The sequence below is a fragment of the Bemisia tabaci genome, chromosome 9 (genome assembly GCF_918797505.1).
Source record: "Bemisia tabaci chromosome 9, PGI_BMITA_v3".
Taxonomy (NCBI): Eukaryota; Metazoa; Arthropoda; class Insecta; order Hemiptera; family Aleyrodidae; genus Bemisia; species Bemisia tabaci.
In genome coordinates, this window is record NC_092801.1 from 13,884,818 (window position 1) to 13,901,996 (window position 17,179).

The 17,179-nt window shown below is 41.1% G+C and overlaps 1 protein-coding gene across 1 annotated transcript in view; it reads right to left on the bottom strand.

The window, feature by feature from the left end:
• Positions 1–17,057, bottom strand: part of LOC109038167 (uncharacterized) — a 26,336-nt gene extending 9,279 nt beyond the window's left edge. The window contains exon 1 of the mRNA XM_072304321.1: positions 16,930–17,057. The gene's annotated coding sequence lies outside the window, so the exon portion shown is untranslated. The remainder of the gene's footprint in view (positions 1–16,929) is intronic.
• Positions 17,058–17,179: the final 122 nt, after the last annotated feature.

The following is a 17,179-nucleotide window of genomic DNA, read 5'->3' on the forward strand; positions in this document are numbered from 1 at the left end:
AAACATCATAATCCGAGAAGGCAAGAACCCCGAAATTCAGCGGCGTGGCGTGCTTTGCGATATTTATAATTTCATCTTTAATGCTACCGATCCACGATTTTGTTGGACGTCCCTTACGTCTTCTTTTCGGAGGGACCCAATCTAGACCCTTTTTAGGCAAACTGTCATCCGCCATTCGTTGAGCATGGCAAAACCGGACAAGCTGTTCAGTTATAATATCATGCACTATGTTCTGATCGGCGCTCAAGATCTGCATAGAGTACATAGAGCCGTAATGTAAATAGGAGAGCTGGCGCCATGTTCTGCTCGACGAGTTCCCAGCTCGGTGTGCGCCGAGTTCGGGTCACTTTTTCGATACATGTTCGATCCAAAATGGCGGTATGGAATACGTGGTGATTCCTGTCTTCTTTGTTTACATCGGATGGCCGGGTACCCGCATATCGCAAACAATCGATTATGTATCGAAAAAGCGACCCGGCGTCACACAGGAGTCTCGGAATTCGGGACCTGGAAAATGCCTACTTACGCTTACATTACGACTCTACATAGGTACTCTATGATGATCTCACGCACTCTTTCGTTCCTTACGTGATCCCTCCTCGAGATGAGGACGTACACGCAACAGCAATACATATGCATCTGAATGATATGAACTGCATTTTATAATTTCTTCAATGTTGGAGTCGGTAACCTACCATCAGATGGTCCTTTTCATAATCGATCGTAAATGTCTGCAATCTCATGAAAAATTGCCACCCTGCATGAGAAATGAATGAATTAACGCAAATTTTCCCAACAAAAAGCACACGTCCCGCTAATCTTTAAAAAATTCGATCGGATGAGCCTTCGATATATGCGACGACTTCAAACTCTAAGCCCGGACCTCTGAGGCATGTATTGGACTGATCCTGATTTCTGGACCTATCTTCTTTTACCAATCCCACGGATATGATTCTTGTTTCTGTGATTATCGAGAGTGACGGTATGTGGCTACCCCCACTCGAGGAAAATGGCATCCCCTTAATCTGAGCATTGATTCGGTTTGAACTCGACTGCAGCCCAAACGACTGCACGGATTCATACGAAAATTTAAATTTCACGACGATTTAGTAGCAGCCGAGGTAGATTCAAGGCCATGTTTTTCATTTCGTTAGGGTACGAAACGTTAGGCGCGTCTTTCCACGGCGTCTGGACGCCGCACAGTGCGGCACTCCCAAAGATCAAGGGCGTAGCCCGATTCCGTCCCGAGTCCGATTCCGTCCCGAAATTAAAACCAGATTCCGATTCCGTCCCGGAAAAATAATTTCTAAATACAAGCGGCAACATCGCAGCAATTTAAATGGTAGCACAATAGAAGAATTAGGAAGTGATAAAAGAAACTCACCATGCGATTACGTTGAGAACCAGCTTCTGAGCAAAAATGTTGAGAAGTGTAAACTGATCGGGTGTAAAGAGCCCGATGCGTCAAACGGTAAAAAAATAAATAAATAAATAAAAATGGAAATATTACAGAAACATGTTAGGCGTATTTTTATGGGAAACAGAGCGAATAAATTTGAATAGAGAATCTTCACTGCTATCACCGAAGAGTTTGGTGATGCTCGCTTGTATGGCCTTCATTCTTTTCAAAGTTTTAGATTGCAGAGTGGCCTCAGATTTATTCGTAGAGTTGATTAAAATTTTGGAATCTTTAAAAACTTGTTTCAGCACACCGACGAAACTTTACAGATCTGGATGGGTTTACTTTCTGATATGCTACCATTCAAATTGCTGCGATGTTGCCGCTTGTATTTAGAAATTATTTTTCCGGGACGGAATCGGAATCTGGTTTTAATTTCGGGACGGAATCGGGCGATCCCGAAAATCAAGGGCACCGTCAAAATGGACATATGGAACCAAAAACGACATGAAATTATCAATTTAGCCTCCTTAGACCTTTGATAACGGGTTTTGACTTTTCCAGCATTTGAGAGCTCAATAGGTCAAACGCGTTAGTGTTTCGTACTAGGCCAGGCACCACAGCTCCATATAGGGGGGTAATATTGAATTAAATGCTGGAAAGCTGGAAATTTTTTTAAAAGACGTATTATGAGGTCCTTAAATAAGGGTTAATTTTGCACCATTCCTGAAGTGGAGCTTTAGCCGCCATCTTGGATTTTTAGGCCTAAAATCGCTATTTTTTCGGTTTTTGGCCTGTAAGTCAGTGAAAAAGTCATTTTTCCGTCAAAATACCTCAGTGCTAAAATCAAGCCTATAAAATTTTCTATTAAAAAGGTGGTGTACGTTTTTTCCATACGACCCACTGTTTTCAAGTTATGATCGTCGCAAAGTTGGGCTTTTAAACTCAAAATCGACCAAAACCCGACTTCCAAGTTTCCAGTGCGCTACAACTGAACAAAAACCGAGGAAAGAGAGGAAAACTCATTCCGAAACTAAAATCTGTGATTTCTCAAAAATTAATCCCAAAATCCAAATGCGTGGGGGGGGGGGGAGGCAAGATGTCCCAGTGCCGTAGCGCGCCGCTGCTCACGCGCACAGTTCGTTAGCTTTTTTGGTGATTGAAATGAAATTGCAAAATGATTCTTTGCTTTTCTTCGGTGAAGCGTTACAGAACTCAACCTGCAACTTAAGTACCCTTAAGTCACCTGGTTCCTTTCTGTTAGTTGCTGCAAAATTGTTCGTAGTTTCAGCTGTGAAAGCCATAGAAATAAAGCGACGTACCCATTTAGCAGAAAAAAGGAGTCACTTACAAAGAAAAAAAGAATAGTAAGTTTCTCCAATTGACAGTTGAACATTTATTTAAAAATTCACTGAAATACAAAAAAAAAAAATCATGTTTAACACCTGGCAGAGGTTCATCTTTGCCGGACAATCTACACATGAGATCCTTACTTTTCTTCCTCATCCATGCTATCCTCATCTTCGATGATATCGGCCACGTTTGAGCATGATCTACCTTCGCAGTTTTTGCAAAGTAAAGAGCAGTGTAAGCCTGCTTTTCGGCAGGAACAAGAATTTTGACAGCCCTTCACACATTTGCATGAAATTAATTTTAAAAGCTCTTGAGGCGCCGGATCTTTCTGCATCGGAATCGGGAATAATCCAGTTTTACAATGTCTCCACCCCTTACTGTAATAGAGATATTTCGTGACCATATACCACATCTGCATTTGTAAATAGACTCTAAATGAATGCAAACATGCTGAATCTGAAGAAGGGGGCAAGGAAGCTAAATTCGGTGCACTTTTGCTTATCGCTTGTGTGAAGCACTATGGTACCTAAATTGATTCAATGATACATCACCTCGAGCACCGTAGAGGGAAAGAAACAATTTTTCCCCTGCACTAGCTACTGCCTCTGATGAAGCATTTGGTTCTTTGAAAATTTGAGCCGCTACTTTTAAGCTCTCATCTTTTTGTAACAATTTGAAGAGCTTATGTTTTCCTGCCTAAAAATTGCAGATGTGGTATCACAACCGGTGAATGCGTGTAAATGAAACATTATCTGCTAAAGTTAGGTTCTGGTTCAGCGAGTAAGTTTTATTTGGAACTTTACCTTTACCTGGCTTCAGAAAATAAATGTTTTTCTTAGAGTTGCTCGAAGCTGTAAGGATAACTAAGAGATCAGAGTCTTCACTTACAATTATGACTGATGGGGAATTTTCAGAGCACTCGATTTACAATGAGCACGTCAGCATCCTCCTTTGCTTGTTTAGTTTTAATACCTGCACTCTCAAACCTCTCTCTTAGTAAAGCTATCAGTCGACTTTTATTTTTCTCGTTCTTGAGGAATTTACTTAGTGTGACAGTCACTGACATGTTCTCTTCAAAAATAATTTCTGGAGATAATAATGATTTTGATCTCCGACAGCGTTCCGCTGTTTTGGTCCTCTTTGCTGCGCTGTCCTCCGGATATCCGACAAACACTACTGACGTGTTAGAGGAATAATTTTTCTGTACATACTCAACATGTTTATCAAGTATTTGGGAGAATATTTCTTGCCGATGCCAGACAATTTTGTGAACCATAAATCCTCCATCAATCACACGGACAGAACCTTTCAATTTGACTGCAGTTTCACAAGTTGAAAAGAAAGTCATAAATCACTAGGTTGGACATTTTCCGCAATCCGGATTCGTCAAAAAGAGCTAATGGAAAAGGAATCAATTCGAATTGAAAATAATCCTCAAATTTTTTGTCTATGATTTTTTAAGGAAAGAAATCCTTTGAAAAAGAAATGTAGGATTAATGGGTATCACTTTATTATTTAATTTAACGCTGCAGTCTGTTGCAGAAATAGGTACATAACACCCGGTTGCTCCTTTTAAATTTGATTTCACCAGAAGTGCCCTCTAGCGCTCTCATTTGCGCCATACCAACTTCACGAGTTTTATGACAATTAATCTTTGGATCAGACCGGGAGTCTCTAAACCAATAAAAATGATTGCCATTCGACACTTAGTAGCTGATAATACAGCGCGATACGACACGGTGTGTAAAAACAGTGCGCGCGCGGCCCACAGATTCGGTCACCGTGCCGCCGCCCCCCCCCCCCCCCCCACGCATTTGGATTTTGGGATTAATTTTTGAGAAATCACAGATTTTAGTTTCGGAATGAGTTTTCCTCTCTTTCCTCGGTTTTTGTTAAGTTGTAGCGCACTGGAAACTTGGAAGTCGGGTTTTGGTCGATTTTGAGTTTAAAAGCCCAACTTTGCGACGATCATAACTCGAAAACGGTGGGTCGTATGGAAAAAACGTATACCACCTTTTTAATAGAAAATTTTATAGGCTTGATTTTAGCACTGAGGTATTTTGACGGAAAAATGACTTTTTCACTGACTTACAGGCCAAAAACCGAAAAAATAGCGATTTTAGGCCTAAAAATCCAAGATGGCGGCTAAAGCTCCACTTCAGGAATGGTGCAAAATTAACCCTTATTTAAGGACCTCATAATACGTCTTTTAAAAAAATTTCCAGCTTTCCAGCATTTAATTCAATATTCATTCCCTTGGTGCCTGGCCTATACCTAAACTTCGTAAACTTGTTTCGTAGGTTGTATGTTTCTCATCTAAAATATGTAGTTTGAAATACTATCATCACATTGTTTATTTTTAATGGGGCTGTTGCGCATTTTATTAAAATTAAATTTTTGCAAATAAAATTTCGGGAGGGAAAACGATTTCCAAAGCTGCCGAAAGTTCAAACTCCATTCCAGACGGAAAAATATCGCGCTAACAGATTTCGTGACGTTACAAGGATCATTGACGCCAAGATCCTTTCACTCATTGGCGGATCCTGCAAATTGGCGACATTGCCTTTTCTCCATTTAAACCTATGGAAATGTATCGATTCTTGGAGAGGCCAGGTGCCCCGGCAAGAATCGATCATTCAGCATAGGTTTAAATGGAGGAAATCCGGTGTTGCCAAATTACTGGATCCGCCTCTGCCATTCACTTGCAATTGCTTATATGTATACATTCCGGTCGTACAGCGGCCATGATACATTAGATTAACGATGGTCGAAACCATGTTGCAACGTTTTATGACGTCATAAGGAGAAAGCCAATGAGAAACGTTAATCTCATCACCACAACTTTTTAGATATTTTTTGTCAGTCAAAAAAGCTATTTCGAGCTTACTTAAGCTCGGAAACATTTCCCTCGCTAAAAATTACATGGGTTACAGTAGAGTACCTTTATAGACAGAGTATGGCCATTCGTATCTTTTTACTACAGGAAAACTGTGCCGCTTTTTGATTGGTCAACGAGTTTTTAGGTTTCATGATGCTCTTACGGTCGTAAATAAATAAACAAGGTGGCGGCTCACCGTAACATAGATAAGGAGCTAAAATTTGACAAAAATTTAAATTACACGGCAGTAACAATTTAAATTACAATATCTATACGAATAACACATAAAAAACACATAAAATGTTAAATCACTGTTAAATCGCCTTTATCACAGGAGGATGCATCATTTCAAACTTGCTTGCTGATAACATCAATCTTGTTCGTTTAATTACGGCCGTAAGAACATCGTGTCAGCCAATTTTCACGAGACCAATGAAAAACCGGCACAGAAATGGCCAGATTGACTCTGTCTATGAACGTACTCTAGGTTACAGGATGGATGGTCTACAACTCCAGGATCATACATCAATCCCATTGATGAGGTAGCATTCGTAACTGATATCAAATCATCATTCGCGAGAATTTTTCGATTTTTTCGGTCAATATTGAGCTAATCCAGGGTAAACAAGCAGTGAACTCCAACACAATGTGTTGATAAGGCGCGTCATTAACTCACACGTATCAAACCCTTTAGTTTTCATTTACAGAGATTTCAAAATAGGCAAGTAGCACAACAAGAGAATTCATACGATCCAACTCTTCGACGACGCACTTTGACGAGACCGTGTATTGTGAATGTAGAAAGTCATTCGAACGAGTTTAAGTTTTTTGATCTGCCCCCAGCAATATCTCATCAGATTCTTAAAGAAAAGTGCTACGGAATAATTTAAGCGAAGAAAGGAAAAATTCTGTCGAACTCCTGAAAGATACAGTCGATTTAAAGGTATTTTTGGGGCTGAAATATCCAAATCACCAGTACCTATTATAAATCCCGATATATTATTGAAAAGAAATTGACTCGGTATAGATGCAATTGCATTAGATATGTCTTGATTTTGTTAATTTAAGCGTATTTCCATGCAAAGAAGTTCAACCATGTCCATGCTTTATTCATTCATGAATTGAAAGTGAGCAATCTACATCCCGAAAATCTACCGATTTGCCGTAAAAAATTGCAGAAACTCGATATACCAAGTCGATGCACCCACTCGTTGAATTTACCAACCAATTTCGTGAGTGCAAATATATAAAAATCAATATGCTATAGTCATTTTGGGTGCATTTATTTTTCATGAAAAAATAATAATTTCAATCCCGAAAAACCAACAATTTTCCGTATAAAATCGAATAAATCGAGATGTGTCGACTCCCTGACGTGAAAATTAGATTCTACGTGTAAAAATATTTACACGTGGATATGCTGAACAGAAACCATGTGTGGACACAGTTAGGATACATAGCCCCAGAACACTTTTAAAGCGCCTTTACTTTCCAGAATCTTGACGGAATTTTTTTTTGGCTTAAACGACTCAAGAGACACTGTAGTTAAAAAATATAAAGAATTTTCGATTTTAGCACACAGAAAAATGTTCGTTCAGGCACACCATGTATTGTATGGTGTATTGCGCTGGTATTCAATCCTTGCCTTCAGATCAAAATTCTTACAAGGAAGCCTCTTGCAAGAGGCGAATTTTTTGTAATTTCTCCCAACTTTTTCTCCGTTATATAGTTGAATTGCTTGCCAAATTCTGAGGTCAATTATATTTAATTGTAATTTATACATTTCTTTTTTCCCCTTCATTTTATTTTTTGTTTGGAGAAGTTTCGTTGATTTCTTCGAATTTCGAATACTGCAACTTCTCTTCTATTCGGCCGATTTTTATGAATGAGACCTCTTTCAATTCGTCTTTGACCGGAGAGTAAGGAAAAAATTGCTAAGTACTCGCGAAACAATTTTTTCGAAAATTTGATGGATCCCAGCGTGACGGTGAAATGGGTAATCGAGTGAAAGTAATTAGGTCTGACTGTGACGAGGACCGCGAGGGTCGCCTTTTGTTCTTCAGCTGGGAAGCGACGCGGCGAACCGAGCCAGGACCGGGACACTACCTGGGTTTTGTGCCTGCCTGTGCACTGTTTTGGCCTGATAGGGGAGTGAATTTCTGTATGGGCCACGGTTAGCACATGGTCTAATGAGTCTCGAGGCTCATCACAGATTGCACTTACCACTATCCTGCTGGCCCCGGCTATCAGAGCAAGGGGTACCAAATTTTGAAAATCTTAACAGGGTTGTGGAGATCTGTCAAAGCAACGTTTTAAACAAAACGAAGAAGTGAAATTCTCATTCAACGAGTGCCGACCTGATCAGCCATCCTCGAATCAGTTCGCTTGTTTCTGCTTATATATGCATATTTTAAATCAGCGCGTCGTACTCTTCGGCTTTTTTTTAAAAAAACCAAGTAACGTAGACTCTTGGTATTCACTGCACATAAACTAGAGAGCCCCAGAATGAGAAACAACTTTAAATCATAATTATTGACGGATAAATAAACTTTTTACAGGCTTTGGAAAATCTCAGAAGTTCGCGGTAGTCACTTTTCGGTAAGGAACTAAGGGACTCGGTTATTGTATCGAGTGGGGGGTCGAAACGATCGCAAAGGCGGTATACTACGTATACGCGCCAAAATGATTACCTATTTTGGCGATGTCGCCTAAACTTTAAATGACATCTTGTGATCTCGCAGTGGTGAGGTGACATATGAACTATTACGCGCTTTGTCAGCAGGCCCGCCACATCCCATCCAGGGCCCTGGTAACAGTTTTAAGGTCCGGGCCCCAAGCACGGAGGAGGGGGGATCCGAGGGGCATCTCCCGAGAAATTTTAGAATTTATACGACTAATCGGACGCATTTTTAAACTTCCATAAAGAATTTTTCCATCAATTTCTGCGGAATAATTATGTTTTTTTTCTACTTTCAGCACAAAATACTTGCGAATTGTAGCATTCAAGACATCTGGAAAATTTTTAATTTTTTTCTTTTTTTTTGGGGGGGGGCATATGATACTATTTTCAGTTCTAAGAGGGCCAGGCCCCCCTGGACTCCCCCTTCGTTTGTCTATGGCAAGGGAGTTGAGTTATGAGCCATTGAAGTCGAGGTTGCCCAGACTGGAGACTCTTTAGCATCTGACAACGGAAGAAAATGAAACGCAGTTACTAAAAATATCCCTGTGTACTGAAAATCTTGAAAATAGATAGAAATTTTCCAAGAAGTATACTTCTTTGAAAATTTAAGAAGAATTCTAGAGTGTCTCAGCATGTTTCTGAAAATCTATTCACCTTTGGCGAAATTTTTAGGGTAAATTTTTCATTTTTTCTTACGAAACAAGGATTGCATGTGAATTTGTAGTGGTTTTTGACGGGTAACACGGGCCCCGGTACCAGGGACCTAGTATCCCCCCCCCCCCCTTGTGGCGGGCCTGCTTGTCAATACAGTTTGCTGATGAAAGTCAATTTCATCACCAGGCCCAATTTAATGCAATTTTCTCGAAATTCCTCAATTTTCCCCCTTTTAATGCCGTGAGTTGGGACTCCCAACTTGGGAGCACGTTACTTGCTAAGTGCAACATTTGAACTATTAAACCAAGAAAGTCAGACACTATGTTTCATAATTAAAAGGGAGATTTTGGTACCTAGTGCAATTAGTGCTGTTGATTTTTTCTTCGATTTTCTGAAGATATCGATTTTTTGCACAAAATAATCAATTGATTGAATCGATTTTTTGCACGCCATTCTGCAGCTGAATCGATTTTTTACTTACAAATCGAAATTTTTCGTTTTTTACGAACGAAAATTTTACTCCTGAATAATTAAGGAGGCAACACAAGCCTACAATATTCTTCAAAACTAAAGGAGGTCATCAGAATTGCTCCGATTTAAGCAGTGTTCGAAACTCACAGGCGCCAACTTGCCAAATGCGCCTAAGAAATCGGCCATGCCGCCTAAGAAATGAAGGCTCTACGCCAGCGTGGCCCCTAAAAATTGACCCCCCTCCCCCTAAAAAAAAAAGAAATCATAGTTTTCCTGTTTGGTGATTTTCCGAAATTTCCCCCAAGTAGCAGCTACTACTTAGTTCTGTATCTAAAATATCTTGCGCCTAACTTGTCACTAAATGCGCCGTGGTACATGGGGCAAAAAGTCAATTTGGCCCCTAAAAATTGAGCTTGATACGCCATATGGCTCCTGAAACTCCAAGGTGAGTTTCTAACACTGAATTTAAGGGACAATGAAACTCAACGCTCAGTAAGGCTAGAGTCCCTTTATACTGAGAGTCAAGACGATGTGAATCCATTTCTGATTGGTTCCCGTATTTTAGGCCTTCACAGTGTCACAAACGGGAATAAAGATTACATTTTCACAGATTGCAAAGATTATTATCTGGAATGGACCAGGGAATTACGAGTTCGGAAAGGAACAAACGGAATGAGAGAGGGAACGGAGAAAGGAATTTGAGAATGGACCGATCGAAGATCACGAAAAAAGTTCAATTTCTGTAATCTTTATTCCCGTTCGTGACTCCATGAGGGGGTGTTGTCTTGACTCTCAGTATAAAGGGACTCTAAGTAAGGCGAGTATTGAAGGAAAATGAGCGGCACAATACTCATCCTAAAAATCGATTTTTTATTCAGAGCCCTTCTCTTCAAAACGGGTTTGTTGGCCTTAATTTTTCTGCTAATAATCGATATTTTTAACACAATAGACGCTTTCGAGTTAATTGATTCGGGAAAAAATCAACAACGCTAAAAGCAATCCTATTTGTGGAAGGCTTCAACCTGGTATCAGGATACGGGACCATAGAGGCTCCCGCTCCCTCTCGACTCGGATGAATAAGTGGAAAATCTAAATTGCTGTATTGCCGGAGACATGTCATAAATTGTAACGAACTTTTTTATCCACAACTTTATTAGAGGTACAAAATTAACACACATTCGTACAGAAAGATGTGAAAATACAGAAACGACGGGGAAAAGATGGGTTTTCACTAGAGATCTGGCGAATAATGGGTATATTTACATTAATCTTTTCGCATTCGAAACAAAGTATCAGTTACAAAGCTACTTCTTAAAAGACCCAGAAAACTGAGTGATTTATTCAATGAACGGAGTCTAAAACAAGCAGTTCCAACGCCAAAGCGTTGGAGGGCGCTTCTTTAACACTGCGCATGCGAGGAACGTTTTCATACGGCCAAGCGAGAGTATTGCGGACGGACGATGTATAACAAATTGCCTACGTGAAGGTGGTCCGGCAGCAACATACCCGCCGCTAGTCTCTGGAAAACAATAGAAAATAGTAGTTGCGTACGTTGCCAGCGAGCGCGCTGCGAGCGCATCTGTTTCAATTACCTAGCATCGAGTCGGGCCTCTAACTTTCTATTCTCTCTGACATAACCTTAAACTTTCAACCCAGAGCCGCAAACAGCTGACGCTTGACGATGCTGCGCCGAGAAAATGAACCAATCACAAAATAGCACAGTAATACGTCACTAAAATGAAGAGATCACGTGACTGTTCGTGATTTTTTCGAATCAATCTGAAACTACAACCTCGAATATGAGGCATTTAAGCATAACGAAGCCCCAAAATAGTTTAACCAGGTAATACGTCCGTGCGAGATTGTTATGCTTAAAAGCAAAACATTTCCCGAAAACTTTTACGAATACCAGATGCAGAAAAAAATCAAATTTTCCCGGGTGTACCAGAATGGCGTCATTACCCATAAGGCAAAACGGTATGTAGTATAGTACATGTTACATCGGGGGAGTCGAACGGCTGGAAAGGGCGCATCTGGTACCCAGAAGCGCCCAAATGCAGGGCAAAGATACAATATGGACCACTAGACAATGTACAAAATTCAGCATACTGATAAATGTTTCTTGACCAAAATTTCACGTGAAACACGATGTGCACAACGAAAATTACCGAAATCAACTCCTTACGAAGATATTTCATGGTTCTTGATGCGTGAATTCGAACCACCCGCTCATGAAAACTCAATGCTCTACGTGATTCACATCGCGCGCTAAACGTTATCATGACAGTCTCTGCGATATAAAAATCTGGCAACCTTAATCTTGACGCTTTGGCTCAGCTATAGCAAATTGCTTACCTATAGTTTGAACAACACATGGTGGAAAATGAACATTGCTCGATTGAGAAGCTTTCTGAAACTGTTGTAGTGAGCGATTTGACTCACGTAGAGCTTTGAGTTTCTTGAGAGCGGGCAGTTCAATTTCCTCGTAACCAATGTGAAATAAAAACGATAATATCCTCGTTAGGAGTTAGTTTCAGTAATTTTCGTTGCGTGAATCGTGTTTTACGTGAAATTCTGGTTAAGAAACCTGTATCAGATTGCTTAAATTCGTACCTTGTCTAGTGGTCCATTTTGACAAAACTGGCCTTAGTGGCATTCATTTTATATGTAAGATTTAGTCCCTTTCGAGAATTGGATCGCAATTAGCAAGAAGGATCCAGCGCGATTACAGTGTTTTCAAAACCGTGCAGCTCTTATTTTTCTTTTAAAAACATCTATTACATGTTCAGTATTGAAATTTACACATATTTAATTTCCTTAAAAATAACAATTTTTCGGTGAGAGGCCAACACTATTTGCTTCTCTGGGAGATTTTTTTAGATAAATATGAAGCAGCAAAATTCTTACAACACTGTGATCGCGCGGGTTCCTTTTCGCTAAATGCGATCCAATGCACCTCTTTTGGCTGGGCAATAGATAGGAGTGGAGGCTTCTGGCTATTTCTAAGGGAGTCCTCTCAAATGAGTCAGTTGCGCTGGTCACAGAATCGTATTTTCATGCTTGATTTTTGCGGATTAGTTTAATAATATCTGCCCAAACAGCAACTCTCTACGTTTAATACTAGCCGAGATATCGCCCACTGTGATCGCGCTGGTTCCTTTTCGCTACATGCGATCCAATGCACCTCTTTTGGCTGGGCAATAGATAGGAGTGGAGGCTTCTGGCTATTTCTAAGGGAGTCCTCTCAAATGAGTCAGTTGCGCTGGTCACAGAATCGTGTTTTCATGCTTGATTTTTGCGGATTAGTTTAATAATATCTGCCCAAACAGCAACTTTCTACGTTTCATACTAGCCGAGATATCGCCTAGAGTACCTATATTGAGAGAGTATGGCCACTGGAGTTACCACCTCTGATTGGCTCAGCCATCTTAGGCTGAATGGAGCCCTTAGGACCCAAAAATGGCGGACGCCATAAAGTTAATGTAATGCAAAATGATTCAAAATGTAGTTGTCTTTGCTTATCGTAACGAGGACTTTACCCAAATACACTATTGCGACTTTTTTACATATTTTTAAGGCTAATCGTGTGCAATTTTTGAGAAAAATGATCTTAGATGTAGTAAGGTTGGCAGCAAGTGCGGTTGGTGATAACAGTCACAAGTTGGCAATGACCCCCCTCCCATCCTCAAAAACCAAAACAAAACACCGCCATTTTTGGGTCCTAAGCCTCTCCATGGGACCCAGTGGCCATACTCTCTTAATATAAGTACTCTAATATCGCCCATTGAAAAGTCGGGTTTCTGGCGCCATCCACCCCGGTAGTGGCGCCCTTGGTTTCTCCCACCTTGCTTTCATTCTAGTTTCATGTTGAGTGTAACTAGAGTACCCGTATAGCGAGAGTATAGACGGATGTGAAACTCCGAAAATCCATCAGGCCTTCACCGATGCCTCCGCGAATAAAGTTAAGGCCCAGAAATGCAGCCAACCTATGAATTTCAATTATCCAGATCGATTTATTAATACAATTGTTACGAGCCATCGTTTATAAAGCACGTATTTGACTTAGTTTTTGCATAAATTTACTTATTTTTGTGGAAGAACGCTCATTTATGTACTTTCTTAGCCATCTCCGTTAGAATTGGAGTCTACAGACTGGCAGTGAAATTTTGTGCGTTGGAAGTTGGTTAGAAGGGTGGCTGCACTTTTGGGCCCTAAGCCCTCCATGAAGCGATCTCCATATACTCTCGCTATACAGGTACTCTAAGTATAACCAGTGCAGATTTTTGTCTCCCTGACCGATGAAAGCAAGACGGGGGAAACCGAGGGTGTCACTACCACGGTGGATGACGCCAATAACCCGGAATTTCAAAGGGCGATATCTCGGTTGATACTGAACGTAGAAAGTTGCTGTTTTGACCGATCGTAATATTTTTAGCTGATCGATCTGCTAGAATAAAGCATCAAAACGCAATGCTGTGACCAACACAACTGACCCATTGGGCTATTTAGATCAAAGTGAATTATGTTAGTTCTCATATAAGACCTGAAATCGACAAGAATACATGCATGGTAGGACTCATTTCACGAAGGCTGTATTCAGTGGCGAGGCGTGAATGATCGATTACCGGTATCTCCCCGTTTTAAACTGTGGTAAAGAATCGGTCATTAAGGTGTTCGTTGCGAACACCCTGTTTATCGATCCTTTTCCAAGGGTTTAAGTGGCAGATCAATCGATATATCGCTAGGCACGTCACGCCACTGGATGTAATTTCTTTTGATTACGCCATTTTTCCTTAGCTCGGCAGCACATTAGGACTAAATATTGAAATTACGATGCAGAAATCTCATCCTGATTACAAAAGCAGTTAAACAGGAATAATACGAGTTTCGGACTTTCTGTAATATTCCGGAGCTTAAGAACGAAGATTTAAGTTGAAAAAATAACGGGGGATGACACAGCGCCCATAAAGAAATATTCGAAAATTCAAATGGAAATATCTCCAATATATTCTCTTACAAAATATGATGAAGAGAAAGTCACTTCGGAAAAAAGCAAAACTAGAAACAAGCTTTCATAATCAATAAGTCTTGGTTCTCTAGCCACGAGAGGAATTAGAGCACTGCGCGACGTGTTTCCTCTATAAAATTTTACGAGGAAATCGAAGTCATGGGACGGATGGGGAGTGTGGAAATGAACTCCGAAACAAATTAAGATTAACATTGCTTGAATGACACAAATACAAATGACGTCATCTGTATTGTCTCAACTTGAAATTGTCAATGATCAGAGTGTCGTTTTTCTCCGGTGTGCGATCGAATATGTACCCTTGGAGAAACTATTTATGGGAACCAAGCTGAGAGAAGCCTGCAATTAAAAGGTCCCACACCGGCGTGTGTCGTATGCGTTGATTTAAACGGCTTTTTCTGGACAAAAAGGCAGAGCACTGAGTGAAAATGCATGGTTTATCGGAGTATGCTCCTTCAAATGCCTTTTCTGCCGAAAAGAGGATGAGCAGTGACTGCATCACTATAGTTTTCCGTCAGTATGCATTCGCAAATGTCTCTTTAAAGTGACATTCTCGCGGAAGGACGCCGAACAATGACTACAACTGAAAAGTTTCTCACCAGTATGCGTGGAGACATGTGCCGTTAGAGACTGTTTGTGAGCAAAGCATGCCGTGCAATGACTGCAACTGAATGGTTTCTCTCCAGTATGCGTCCGGATGTGTTTTGTCAAATTACTTTTCTCAGCAAAAGAGGCCGTGCAATGACTGCAACTGAATGGTTTCTCACCAGTGTGCGTGCGAACATGTGCCGTTAAAACCTGTTTCTGAGCAAAGCATGCCGTGCACTGACTGCAACTGAATGGTTTCTCTCCAGTATGCGTGCGAAAATGAGCCGTTAAACACCGTTTCTGAGCAAAGCATGCCGTGCAATGACTGCAACTGAATGGTTTCTCGCCAGTATGCGTTCGGATGTGTGCTGTCAAGTTACTTTTCATAGCAAAAGAGGCCGAGCAATGACTGCAACTGAATGGTTTCTCGCCAGTGTGCGTTCGCATATGTACCTTGAGATTTTGTTTCGTACTGAAAGAGGAGGAGCAATGGCTGCAACTGAATGGTTTCTCACCAGTATGCGTTCGAACATGTTTCGTTAAAGCAGACTTTTGAGCAAAGCATACCTTGCAATGACTGCAACTGAATGGTTTCTCGGCAGTGTGCGTTCGCATGTGTTCCTTTAAATTATCTTTACTGGTGAACGAGGAGGAGCAATGACTGCAACTGAATGGTTTCTCACCAGTGTGCGTGCGAACATGTGCCGTTAGAGACTGTTTGCGAGCAAAGCATGCCGTGCAATAACTGCAACTGAATGGCTTCTCTCCAGTATGCGTCCGGATGTGTGTTGTCAAGTTATATTTCATAGCAAAAGAGGCCGAGCAATGACTGCAATTGAATGGTTTCTCGCCAGTGCGCGTTCGCATGTGTTTCTTTAAATTGTCTTTACTACTGGAAGAGGAGGAGCAATGACTGCAATTGAATGGTTTCTCGCCAGTATTTATTTGAATATGTCTCGCCATTGAGGTTTTCGTAGTAAAAGATGCAGCGCAAACATTGCATATGGATGGTTTGGCATTCATTTTTTTCGAATCTCTCATGGATACTGTACTCATATTTACATGTATGTGTCGAGCGTTCCTTTTTTCATCGTTTGCAAGGGTTCTCGTTCTCTTGCCTACGTTCTCTTCGGCCTGTCCGAGATAGGTAGTGCCGATGCTCTCTCTTTTCACTGACGTTATCTTCGGGACGAAAGCACACAAATTAACCTCCGAATCGAGCGCTCCGTCTTCATTACACAACCTAACTTCAGACTTACCCATTTGGAGAGGTGGCTCACTCTCAATTTCGATTTCCGTATGTAACTGGTCAGCCAAACTTTCATCACATTCGTCGGGATGGGGAGTCTCGATGTTTTCTATCTTTACTCTCTCTGTCATCGAGACACTATCTCGATAATTAACGTCCAAATCGAGTTCTCTTTTTGCTTCTCCCAACTTGGATTCCGATTCGTTTGTTTGGGCAGGGGGTCCGCTCTTAATTTCAATATTCGTATGTAACAGGTCAATCCAACTTTCATTACACTGGTCGGGCAGGGGAGTGCTCATGTTCTCTTCCTTCACTCGCGCAGTTATGGGGACAAAATCGCGAATATCATTCTCCAAATCGTGTTCTCCTCCCCATATTCCCAACCTGAGTTCTGACTCGTCTGGCTGGAGAGTGGGTTCACTCTTAATGTCAATACTTGCATGTAGCTGGTTAGTCCAACTTGCATCAACTTTTTCATCCTCGCATTCGACTTTGGGGGGAAGAGCGGAGGGACAATCGAAGATGGACGAGAGGAAGGTTTCTTTGGTCTCTTCTATTGATGCAAGTTGGGGATTGTTGGAATCTTCAAGGCGACTTTCTACGGAGTGGGAAGATGGGTTGCCAGACATACCGCTAGACTCCGAGCTGGTGCTTGCTTCAGGCACGGCCAGCATTGAAGGGCTCGTGCAATAAATCCTGGACACGTTTCCCGGGGGATCCTTCACACTTTTATCGATTGGTGGATTCACTGGATTGTCGTCTTCAAATGTGCTGAGTGCTCTTCCCGTTAGATTTTTAGCTTCGGCGTTCTCCATTCAAAATCCTGAACAGAATAAATTTCAAGATTTGTAAGCAACGCTTTGGACGACCGATTATAGTAG